General features: G+C 39.8%; 1 pseudogene; it reads right to left on the bottom strand.

Moving 5' to 3' along the window:
* Window positions 1-7,134: 7,134 nt before the first annotated feature.
* LOC102740103 (ribose-phosphate pyrophosphokinase 2 pseudogene) lies at window positions 7,135-8,316 on the bottom strand (annotated as a pseudogene).
* Window positions 8,317-11,508: the final 3,192 nt, after the last annotated feature.

Here is an 11,508-nt window from a genome sequence, read left to right as displayed (position 1 = left end):
TAAGAAGTTGGTTGAAAAAAGAAAGAAGAGGATTTAAAAAAAAAAAGAGAATGTGATCAGGCAGGAGACTAGAACAAATCCATACACTAGAGATTTAGGGTATATTTTGGTCTGTTAGAAGAATCTGTATCCCAAAATTTTAAAGAGAGAACAACTTTATATATATATATATATATATATATATATATATATATATATACCAAAAATAAGGTTAACTACAATGAAGGGATAGAATATGACTCTAAAAATGAAAAACAAAAACGATTTTTTTAAAAAAGGGATTGATAAGATGTTGGTTGAAAAAGGGAAAAAGAGAAATTCAAAAAAAAAAAGAAAATTAAAAAAAAATTAACTTTGAAAGAATAAAGAATCAGGGGGAAAAAAGCCATTAATTCTATGTGCAGTATTGCCCTAGTGCTGGCGTTCTGCCCTTCTCAATGATCGGTAAACTTGGTCTTGGCTGGCTGTTCTTGCTGACCTCCTGGGGGGCGGGGCCTGTTGCAGTGGTTCTCAAATGTCTGCCCGAGGCGGCATTGCCCCACCCTTGCCGGGGCGGGCTAAGTAATCTCCAGTTTGCTCTCGGGAGCTTTTGTTCCCTGCAAACTTTCTGTACGGCTTTGGAGGACGAGAGTGAAAATGGCAGCCTCCCAGTCTCCTCCCCAGAGGAGCCGAGAACTCAGGGCCCCACTCCTCAGTGCACCCCCAGAGCAAAGCAGTCAATCACTGCTGTCTCCCTGGTCTCTGGCCACACTCCGTGCTCACCCGGCCTGTGACTGAGCATTTCTATCTCTGGCACCTGACCCCGTGTGGAGTCTCCAAACCCAGCAGATCTCTGCGGTGTGCTCCCACGCCATTCCTCCCAGGGGTGGAAGGGGAGTCTCCCCGGATCTGCCGCTTGTTGGGTCCCTGCTGGAAGAGCAGTGGCCTGACTGTGCCCCGGATCACGGTTTATGGCAACCCCGAGCTGAGAGCCTGCACCTCCGCTCCTTCTCTGCAGCCGGCTTCCCTGCTCCGATACCTGGGAGCTCTGCCGCACTCAGGCACCCCTGGTCTTTTTGTGACCCCAAGGGTTCTGAGACCACACTGTTCCAGTGAGAGTTCCACCCCCCACCCCCATTTAGCCACTGGAGCAACGTCCCTCAGTGGAGCAGACCTCTAATAAAAGTTCTGATTTTGTGCTCCGCGGCTCTATCACTTGCCAGAAGCGGCCGAGGGAGGTCCCCTCCCCCTGCCGTCTGTCTTTCAGAATATCGCCTCAGATTCACTTCTCCGCATGTCCTACCTTCCAGAAAGTGGTCGCTTTTCTGTTCAGAGAGTTGCTGCTATTCTTTTCTTTGATCTCTTGTTGAGTTCGTAGGTGTTCAGAATGGTTTGATCCCTATCTAGCTGAATTCTTGGGACCAGACGAAATTTAGGTCTCCTACTCCTCCGCCATCTTGCTCCTCCCTATCATTACTTTTTTTTTTTTAATTAATTAATTAATTTATTTATTTGAGAGAGAGAGTGAGAGAGAGAAAGAACACAAGACGGGGGAGCGGGAGAGGGAGAAGCAGACTCCCCGCCGAGCAGGGAGCCCGACGCGGGACTTGATCCCGGGACTCCAGGATCATGACCCGAGCCGAAGGCAGTCGCCCAACCAACTGAGCCACCCAGGCGCCCCCTATCATTACTTTTTAAAAATTATTTTTTTCTCTGCTTGGATGAGTTCCACTGTCCTGTTTTTGAGATTACTGATCCTTTCTTCTGCTTCATCTAATGTCTTGTTGAATCTCTTGCGTATTTTTCAATTCAGTTATTATATTCTTCAGTTCTATGTGTTCTTTTTGATATATTCTTATATTTTCTATCTTTTTGTTGAAGTTCTCACTGTGTTTATCCATTCTTCTTCCAAGTTTGGTGAGCATCTTTATGACTGTTACTTTGAACTCTTTTTTAGGTGAATTACTTATCCATATTTCATTAAGGTTTTTTCCAGAGGTTTTATCTTATTCTTTTGTTTAGAACATATTTCTCTGTTTCTTCATTTTAATTGACTCTTTTTTATTTTATTTTTTTCTATGTATTAGGTGAAACAGCTATTTTTCCTAGTCTTTCGGGAGTGCACTCCTTTAGAACATGAACCTTATTATTTAACCTTGCCCTAACTTTTGGATGTTTCTTGAACCTTTGTCATTGTCTAAGCAGCCTGATTTATTTTTAATAGCTTCAGTTGTTGAGGATGTACCAGCATCTAGTTTCAAGTCAATTAGAGGCCAGACCCTTACTTAGGCAGTAGCTTTTAAAATATGTAATATATACAATCCTGTGGGACTGTCATTGTAGATCCTGCTGGCTTTGAGATTAGGAGATCAGGTGCTGTCCCCTTTGCAACCCTTGCAAAAATTGGGCTCCAGAGAAGTGTATAGGCCCCTTTCTGGGAGGTACAGGTGAGCTATAGTAAGGCAGAGAGAGAGTGTAAAGATGATGTCTCCTGGTCTATATTTCCTGAGAGTACCTCTCTAGCCTCAAGGCAAACTTGAAGCCTAGGTCTCAGGCTGAAGCTCCAGGACAAGATAAATGGACCTCTTTCAGAGAAAGTCTGGGAGTGTGTTTTAGTCTGCTGGCTGTGTAGCACTCTGGGAGTGGTGGCCTGCCAAGAACATCTGATTGTTATAGTCCCATGGGACCTAGGACATCAAGCTGTCTTGGCCACCAGAATCAGGTGATCAAGCATCTCCTGTATGGGAGCCTCAAATACTAGGGTACCAGATGTAAAAACTGGGACACCAGACACAAATAAGAGCTCCCTTCCAAGAGATATTGGTGCTCTGAAATGTGATAGAGGGAGAACATAAAGATAGTGCCTGCCACTCTGGGTCTCTTGAAAGGTTTATAGTCAACTCTTAGATATGTATTTAATTTGAAGCCTACTTTTAGGGCTGCAGCTACGATGATAAGCTTATATATATTTTTTCACAGAGAGACTCAGCTCCTAGTCTATTGCTTCTTGCTGTGCCCTGAGGGCAGTAGCTCTTTGCAAACTCTTACTTGGTTATAATCTTGTGGGATGTACAAATGTGAGGCCTGCTCGCCTTCAGAGCCAGAGGTGTTCTCTGGCAGCAAAATCAAGGTGCCAGACAGGAGTATAAGCTCCTTCCTGGGATACTGGTAAGCTGAAGTGAGGCAGAGGAAGAGTGCAAAGGCTGCATCCATTGGCCTCCTTTCCCTGAGAGCACCTATGTAGGCCTATAGGAGTATGCTAGACCAGGAGCCTGCTCATCAGGCCAGTGCTCCTGGGGAGGCACATAGGTCTCCTTCTCAGAAAGATGGGGTGTTTCAGTTATTGATCTGTACAGTGCCCCGGGGGTGTTAGTCTGCCAAGAACTGTCTCTGATTGTTACAGTCCCTTGGGACTCAAGAATGCAAGCCCCTGTAGCCTCTAGAACCAAGTGCTCAGGAGGCATCTCCTGGGATCCACTCTAAAAACTGGATTACAAGACACTGGCACTGTGCCACTTTTTTTTAAAGATTTTATTTATTTATTTGACAGAGAGAGAGAGACAGTGAGAGATGGAACACAAGCAGGGGGAGTGGGAGAGGGAGAAGCCGGCTTCCTGCTGAGCAGGGAGCCCAGTGCAGGATTCGATCCCAGGACCCTGGGATTATGACCTGAGCTGAAAGCAGATGCTTAATGACTGAACCACCCAGGCACCTCTCACTGTGCCACTTTTAGTGAGGCAGGGGAGAGCATAGGGATGGCATATGCCTACTGGCTATGGCAAGGTAGAGGGAGAGTGCAAAAATGGGGCACACCAGTGTCTCCATCCTTGGAGAGAATCCCAACAGGTCTCTGCCCTTCCAGTTGAAGCTTTAAGATTAGTAAACAAATCTCCTTTACATGTAGTCTGGGTACTTTCCAAACTGCTGCCTTTGTAATGGGCCCTGGGTCAAGTGAGTCTCTAGATGAGTCCTTAAAGGGCAGTCTCTCAGTTTGCTACAGATCCCCAGGTCTGAGAATTGTCTCTCAGATACAGGTCTTAAGAGTTGGAGTGCTTGATGTAGATTACAAATCTTCATTCCTCTAGGAGAAGCTTGGTTTGTGAGATCCCTCCCGATTATGGGTTCATATGCCAGGGCAGTAAATTTTTAGCAAAACAGTGTCTTAGCCTCTCCTATCCACCTTGATATGGCCCTTTTTTCATTTGATGTGAACCAAATGTTCAGCTAGTTCTCAAGTCTTTTTCAGAGGCAATTGTTCTACATGTGGTTGTGGATTCAGTGTGTTCATGGGAAGGAATGAGTTCAGGGTCTTTCTACACCACCATCTTCTATTTCAAAGGATTTTCTAAAGAGTTACATTGTCTGTGAATAAAGACAGTTTTCTTTCCTCCTTTCTAATCTGATGGCTTTTATTTCTTTCTTCCCTTATTGCCATGACTAGAAACTCTAACACAATATTGAATAAAAGAGGTGGGAGTGGACAACCTTGTCTTCTCCCTAATTTGGGGCTATAGCATTCAGTTTGCCATAATTAAGTATGATGTTGCTTGGATTTTTCATAGATTCTCTTTTTCAGGTTGAGGAAGTTTCCTTCTATTATTTGTTTTCTGCAAGTTTTTATTAGCAGTAGAAAGTGATCTATTCAAATGATTTTTCTGCATGTATTGAACTGAACATATACTTTTCCTTTTGTAGTTTGTTAATATGATCATTACATTGATTGGTTTTCAGATGTTAAGCTAATCCTTCATTTCTGGAATGAATACTTCTTAATCATATTGTATTATCCTTTTTATATGGTGACACATATTTTTTCCTAAAACTTAATTAGAATTTAAAAAACCATATTAATGGGGGATATTGGGTAGTTTTATTTTCTTGCAATGTCTTTATGTGTTTTTCTTTTTTTTTTTAAAGAAGTAGCATGGTTTTTTTGAAATGTTTTAGTACAGTGTTGGACAATCTTAAAACCTTATATTCTACAAGCACTGCAAATAATATATTCCTAATCGGCAGAGTTAGATGGGACCAATATATTTGATGTTTCATTTAATTATTCCCACACAATCAGCAAGGGATATGCAAGTTCTAGGGTTGGGCTACTCCTCAGGCTGCCTTCTTCATCTTTTTTAAAACTGAAACCATCACAGGGTGATGGATGTTGAGGAGGGCATGTGCCGTGATGAGCACTGGGTGTTGTGCTTGGCTGATGAATCACTGAACATTGCATCAGGAGCTGATTATGTACTATACAGTGGCTAACTGAACATAAAAAAAAAATCTTTGAAATTAAAAAAAAATAAAACTGAAACCATCAAATAGTTAAGGTCTACATTGCCTCTGTATATGGCCAAGTCTAGTCTAATTAGTTAATATATCAGAAATCCTTGAAAATAAAAAGTGAGGTTAAATGATAGAAACAGTTAATTCTTAATTCAGACAATGACAATGTAGATTTTTCTATTTTTTTTTTAATCTGAAGATTATCTTAAAACAACTCCATATCTTAGGTTCAATCTTAACATGAAATGTTTACCTCTAAATAAACTTTTTTCAGTCATGTATGCCAAGGCTGTCTACCTCTTCATGTTTATAACTACATTTTCATTTGTCTGTGCATAGAAATCCCAAGAGATAGATATCAATCATTTATCAAAACTAAAAATTATGTAATCTAACTAAATAGGCTCTTTACATACTCATGTCAACTCTTTCTAGATATAGTCAATCTGTATTGCATAGCTGACTCTACCAGGCTACAATACCATTTTTTTTTTTTTCAAAAGCAATTTTAAGGTACAGCAAAGTGCTCATTTTTACAATGACAAAAGTGATACTTTTTAACTTAAATCTCTGCTGTAGTGAAGTTTGAAACCTTAAAGATTGCTGTTCAAATTTGTTAGTGACTTAAAGATTTGATTTTTCTGCCCAAAGAATTTAGATCAGAGAATTTCCTCTATTCAAGTTTTAAGATTCAGCAGAAACTAGAGATTGTTAATATTCCAAGGCTTTGTGCAGGCAAATTCTCTTCTTTGGGGGCTGAAGAATTCCGAGCCAATGTGGATATGACAAAACTCACAGGGAGTCAGTGCTTGCCTTCGGCCCCAGGCAGGTAGACACCTCACTGAGGAGGATGTTGTCAAGGGCCATCTAGTTAATAAAGCAATCTTTGCCTCCATGGTTACTCTTGGCCATCATTTGAACATTATCTTGATGGAGGAAAAATTAGTGCTTACTAATCTGTACTTTTTTTTGGAGGCCTTTCTTACCCACATTTTTCATGTAACAGTTTTAAAACGTTAAAGTAATCAGTTGCCTAGGAGACTTGCTACTTCTGATTACAAAGGCAAAAGAGTATTAAATCAAAACTAAGGAAGTAATGTTTAAAAAAGAATTTGGGGGCACTCACAAAAATTCACTTTTTTATTATGTCAGAAACAAAATAATGATCAGACTAGTAAATTGAGGGGACTTAGGGGAGTCTTTGTTTTCGTGGAAATCCACAACATGAAATTATTGGAAAAAAAGCAAAGTAAAAGCTAGAGCTAAAAATAGGTGGTAAAGCAAGATGGCAGGACAGGAGGAGCTGCTCAAAGAACTGTCTGCTTGGGATGGCGGAGCACAGTGTGAGTGCAACCAGTGGGCCTGCAGAGTCTGTCTCCAAATACTTTCTCAGTCAGATATATTGCTGAACATAATTTTGGAATTTTAGAACATGATATTTCAGGTAAGTGATAGTTATAACATATTTTTTAGAAGTGGCAATAAAAAATACTGAACTGCATTGCCTCTGATGTGTCTCATTTTTATCAGAAAGTAAACGTGTCAGTGACCATCTTAAGCTATATAAAATTTGGTCAAATTAAGCACAACAACAATGGTTTATTTGAAACCTGCTTCCTAAAAAAAAAAAAAATCAAAACTCAGGGTATTATTGATTTTCTCAGGTTCACTCAGAAGTAAAGGCTAATTCTGTATACAGGGTTTTACCCAAATGTCCTTTGGCATTATCATTATTTACACAGAAGGCTTTAATCTGAAGTCACCTTTGGCACCCTCAAAATATATAAACTATGAACTTCTGCAATGGAATTATATACTTGAAAGTTGTGGCCTCAAAGTACTGACAGACCAAAGAAAAAGGTCACTTATCAGAACAAGTCAGGATGATGAATTATTCTCACTAATGAAAGATCAAATAACCACTACCCTCTCCACAAACTGGAAATAAATGGTCTTGAGCTTGAGAAGGGGGAAACAATGGATTCTGGAGTATACAAAGATCAGATGCTTTTGCCTTATCCTACAGTTGCTGAGTCCTAAAACTAAAAAGTCAGATAAACACATGTAATTCAGAAGCCAGTGAAGGCTTGCTCCACACTTCACATCTGGGATCTATAGCAGGATGTAACCAAACAGGTAAAACACAGATTTATCGTTGTGTGTCCTTGGGATTGCCTCTGCCAAGATCATAGAGATATCAGTAACCTGAATCTTGGAACAATGTCTCATTTTGTCCCCTTGTGGAATGGTGTTTGTGACAACAGCTTCAAAGGCAGCATTATTTATGCTGGAAATAGCTGGCCTAGAGAAGATTCCATGGGTAAGAATAGCATAAACCTTGGTGGCTCCTGAGAGTAGCTTGTCAGCAGCATGGCAGCTACATGTGTCAGCCATGTCCTCCATGAGGACAGCCATGCGGTCCTTCACGTGGCCCACCAGAACCATCTGGTCCATTTCATTTGCTTTCTGACTCTCTTTGTGAATCAAGGGAAATTCCACATTCACCCACATTCACTGCAATTGATACCTCCATTTTAGCTCCCCTGGCATCAGGTAAATGATAATACAGTTCCTCCACTTGGCAATGTTCTCCCAAATCCACTGCAGGACTGCAGGCTCCGTGGACAGATTATCCACTGGAATCTCAAAGAATCCCTGGATCTGAGAGACATGCAGGTCCACGGTGATGATGTGATCTGCCCCAGCAAGAGCATAGTGGCCGCAAGTTTCACAGAAATCGGAGCACAACTTTTGTCCTTTTTATTTTGTCAAGAGTATGGAAAATGGGATCACAGCAGTCACCCTGGATGATGACAAGATCTTGTAGGCGTTGATCATGACAAGGAGTTCCATCAGGTTGTTGTCGATTTCTCCACAGCTACTCTGGATGTTCTAGACATCTTCGCCCTTCCTGCTTTCACTGATCTCATCGTTGGTCTCCTGGTTGCTGAACTTCTTAGTGACCACCTTGCCCAGCTCCAGGCCCAGCCAGTCGGCCACGTGCTGGATCAGGTCCTGGTGCAAGCTGCTGCTGAAGAGCATGATGTTGGGCATGGCAGAGGTGGCGGGCACCGGAGGCTGCCATGCAAGCAGGCTGTCCCTGTCTGGTTATGATGTCATGGTGATTCTGGCATTATAGAATTATTTGTGAATTATTTCTTTCTTTTCAATTTTTTTTGGAAGCATATGTGTAGGATTGGTATTATTTTTTCCTTGAATTTTGGGATAAATGGTCTGTCAAACTATTTGTACCTGGATTTTTTCTGTGTTTGGGAAAGTTAACTACAATTAAGTATTTTTCATAGATAGTATTTTATTTCTTATGTAGGCATTATAGTTGTATCTTTCAAGGAATTTATCCATTTCATCTAAGTTGCTGAATTTATTGCCATAAATATGTTTACAGTGTTCCCTTACTATCTTTTAAATATTCATAGAATCTATAGTTCTGTTGCTTCCCTCATTCCTAAGTTTGGTAACTAGTGTCATCTCTCTTTTATTCAAATTTTTTTCTAGTAGTCTAGCTAGAATGTATGTCAATTTTATTGATGTTATTAAAGAACCATTTTTTGTTTCATTTTTTTTAATTTTCTGAATTCTAGACAATTTATGCTCTGATATTTATTTTATTTCCTCTTTCTACTTTGGAAACTGATGTCATTGATTTGAGTTGATTCTTATTTTCCAGTGTAAGTATTAAGTGCTTTAAATTTCTCCCTAAGTACTGTTTTTTAGTGGCATCCCACATGTTTTGATATGTTTTATTAGTTTTATAGGGCTGTGGTACCAAAGTGTTATAAACTGAGTGGCTTTATACAATAGAAATTTTATTCTCTCACAGTTCTAGAGGCCAGAAGTCTGGAATCAAGGTGTCAGCAAGGCCATGCTCCCTCTGGGACTCTCGGTACAATCTTCCTTGACCCTTCCTGGCTTTTCATGGTAGCAGTAATTCTTGGTGTACCTTGGCTTGAAGGTGCATTGTACTCATCTCTGTGTCAGTCATCATGTGATGTTCTTTCTGTGTGTGTCTCTTCTTGTAAGGGCACCAGTCATTTTAGATTATGGCTCACCCTATCCAGTATTACCTCATCTTCTTGAGTTAACTAATTATACCTATAATGACTCTATTTTCAAATAAGGTCACATACGTTCTGAGATCCTGGGGGTTTAGAAGTTGAACATAATTTTTTGGGGGGTACAGTCTAACCCATAATAATTGTGTTTGTATTTTCATTCTGTTCAAAATACATTCTAATTTCTCTTTCTACTTTTTTCTTTTTTAGAGCCATGGATTATTTAAAAGTATTTCTTAGTTTTTAAATATTAGAGTTTTTCAATGTAATTTTTTGTGAGTATGTTGATGATAAATTCTTGTTGCTATTATATGTCTGAAAAAATATTTTGACTTCATTTTTCAAAGATGTTTTCTCTAGGTATAAAATTCTACAGTTTAAAAAAAATATTTAATTATTTGAAAGAGAGAGAGAGAGAGCACAAGCAGGGGTAGGTAGAGGCGGAGGGAGAAGCAGACTCCTTTTTGAGCAGGGTGCTCAGTCCCAGGACCCTGGAATCATGACCTGAGCTGATGCAGATGCTTAACCGACTGAGCCACTCAGGTGCCCCTACTGTTTTTTTTGTTTGTTTGTTTGTTTGGCACTCTTTTTTCTTCTTAGTACTTTAGACATATTGCTCCATTGTGTTCCTTCTTGCATTGCATCCAACTAGAAATCTGTTGTCATTTTCACATCTTTTTGTCTGTATATTACATGTTTATTTTTAGGGGGCTGCTTTTAAGACTTTGTCTTTATCACTGATTTTAAGCAATTTTATTATGATATACCCTGGCATGTTTTTTTCTTTCTTTCTTTCTTTCTTTCTTTCTTTCTTTCTTTCTTTCTTTCTTTCTTTCTTTCTTTCTTTCTTTCTTTCTTTCCTTCCTTCCTTCCTTCCTTCCTTCCTCCCTCCCTCCCTCCCTCCCTTCCTTCCTTCCTTTCAAGATTTTATTTATTTATCTGAGAGAGAGAGAGAAAGCATACAAGCATGGGGGGGGAGGGGCAGAGGGAGAGGGAGAAGCAGATTCCCTGCTCAGCGGCGAGCCTGACATGGGCTCGATCCCAGGACCCTGAGATCATGACCTGAGCTGAAGGCAGACACTTAACCTACTGAGCCACCTGGGCGCCCCTCTTTGTTTCTTGTGCTTAGAGTTCACTGAGTTCTTTGGACTGGAGATTTATAGTTCTCATCACATTTGGAAAGTTTTGGAGGTTATTTCTTCAAATATTTTTTGCTTTCCCTTCTTGTTCTTTTCTCCATGGAAGACTAAATGCACATATCTTGGGTTGCTTGAAGTTGTCTCATAGTTCACAATGATACTATATATTCATTTTTTGGGGGGGAAGTTATTTCATTTTTATATCCATGTTTCATTTTGGATAGTTTCTGTTATTTTCTCTTTAAGTTCACTACTCTTTTTCTCCTGCAGTGCCTAATTACCATTAATCTTATTCAGAGATTTTTTCACCTTGGACAATGTAGTTTTTATCTTTAAAGTTTTATTTGGGTTTAAAAAAAAATCTTCCATGTCTTAACTTTTGGACATGTGGAAGATATTTATTTATTTAATTTTTTAAAAAAGATTTTATTTATTTATTTATTTGAGAGAGAGAATGAGAGAGAGAGAGCATGAGAGGGGGGAGGGTCAGAGGGAGAAGCAGACTCCCTGCTGAGCAGGGAGCCCAATGTGGGACTCGATCCCGGGACTCCAGGATCATGACCTGAGCCGAAGGCAGTTGCTTAACCAACTGAGCCACCCAGGTGCCCCTGGAATATATTTATAGTAACATTTCTAATACACTTATCTGCTAATTGTAACACTTGTAGCAGCTCTGGTGCAGTTTATATTGATTGATTGATTTTCTCATTCTGAGTCATATTTTCCTGGTTTTTGAATGTGTGATACATATTTTGTCAGTTTTATAGAGGTATTATTAACTTATACTATACATATTTAAGATATCCAATGTGATTTGATATATGTATATACTGTGAAGTGATTACTGTAGTCAAACAAATTAACATATCCAACACCTCGTACAGTTACCTCCCCCTTTTTGGATAAGAAATTTTGGAAATTTCAAATATACATTATCACTAACTGTAGTCTCCATGCTGTACATTAGATTTCCAGAGCTTATTCATCTTATAGCTGAGAGTTTGTACCCTTTGACCAACATCTCCCCATTTGCC

The sequence above is a fragment of the Leptonychotes weddellii genome, chromosome 1 (genome assembly GCF_054177405.1).
Source record: "Leptonychotes weddellii isolate Sample4059 chromosome 1, ASM5417740v2, whole genome shotgun sequence".
Taxonomy (NCBI): domain Eukaryota; kingdom Metazoa; phylum Chordata; class Mammalia; order Carnivora; family Phocidae; genus Leptonychotes; species Leptonychotes weddellii.
Note: the sequence above shows the minus strand (reverse complement) of the source record. Positions and strands in the feature narration are given on the sequence as shown.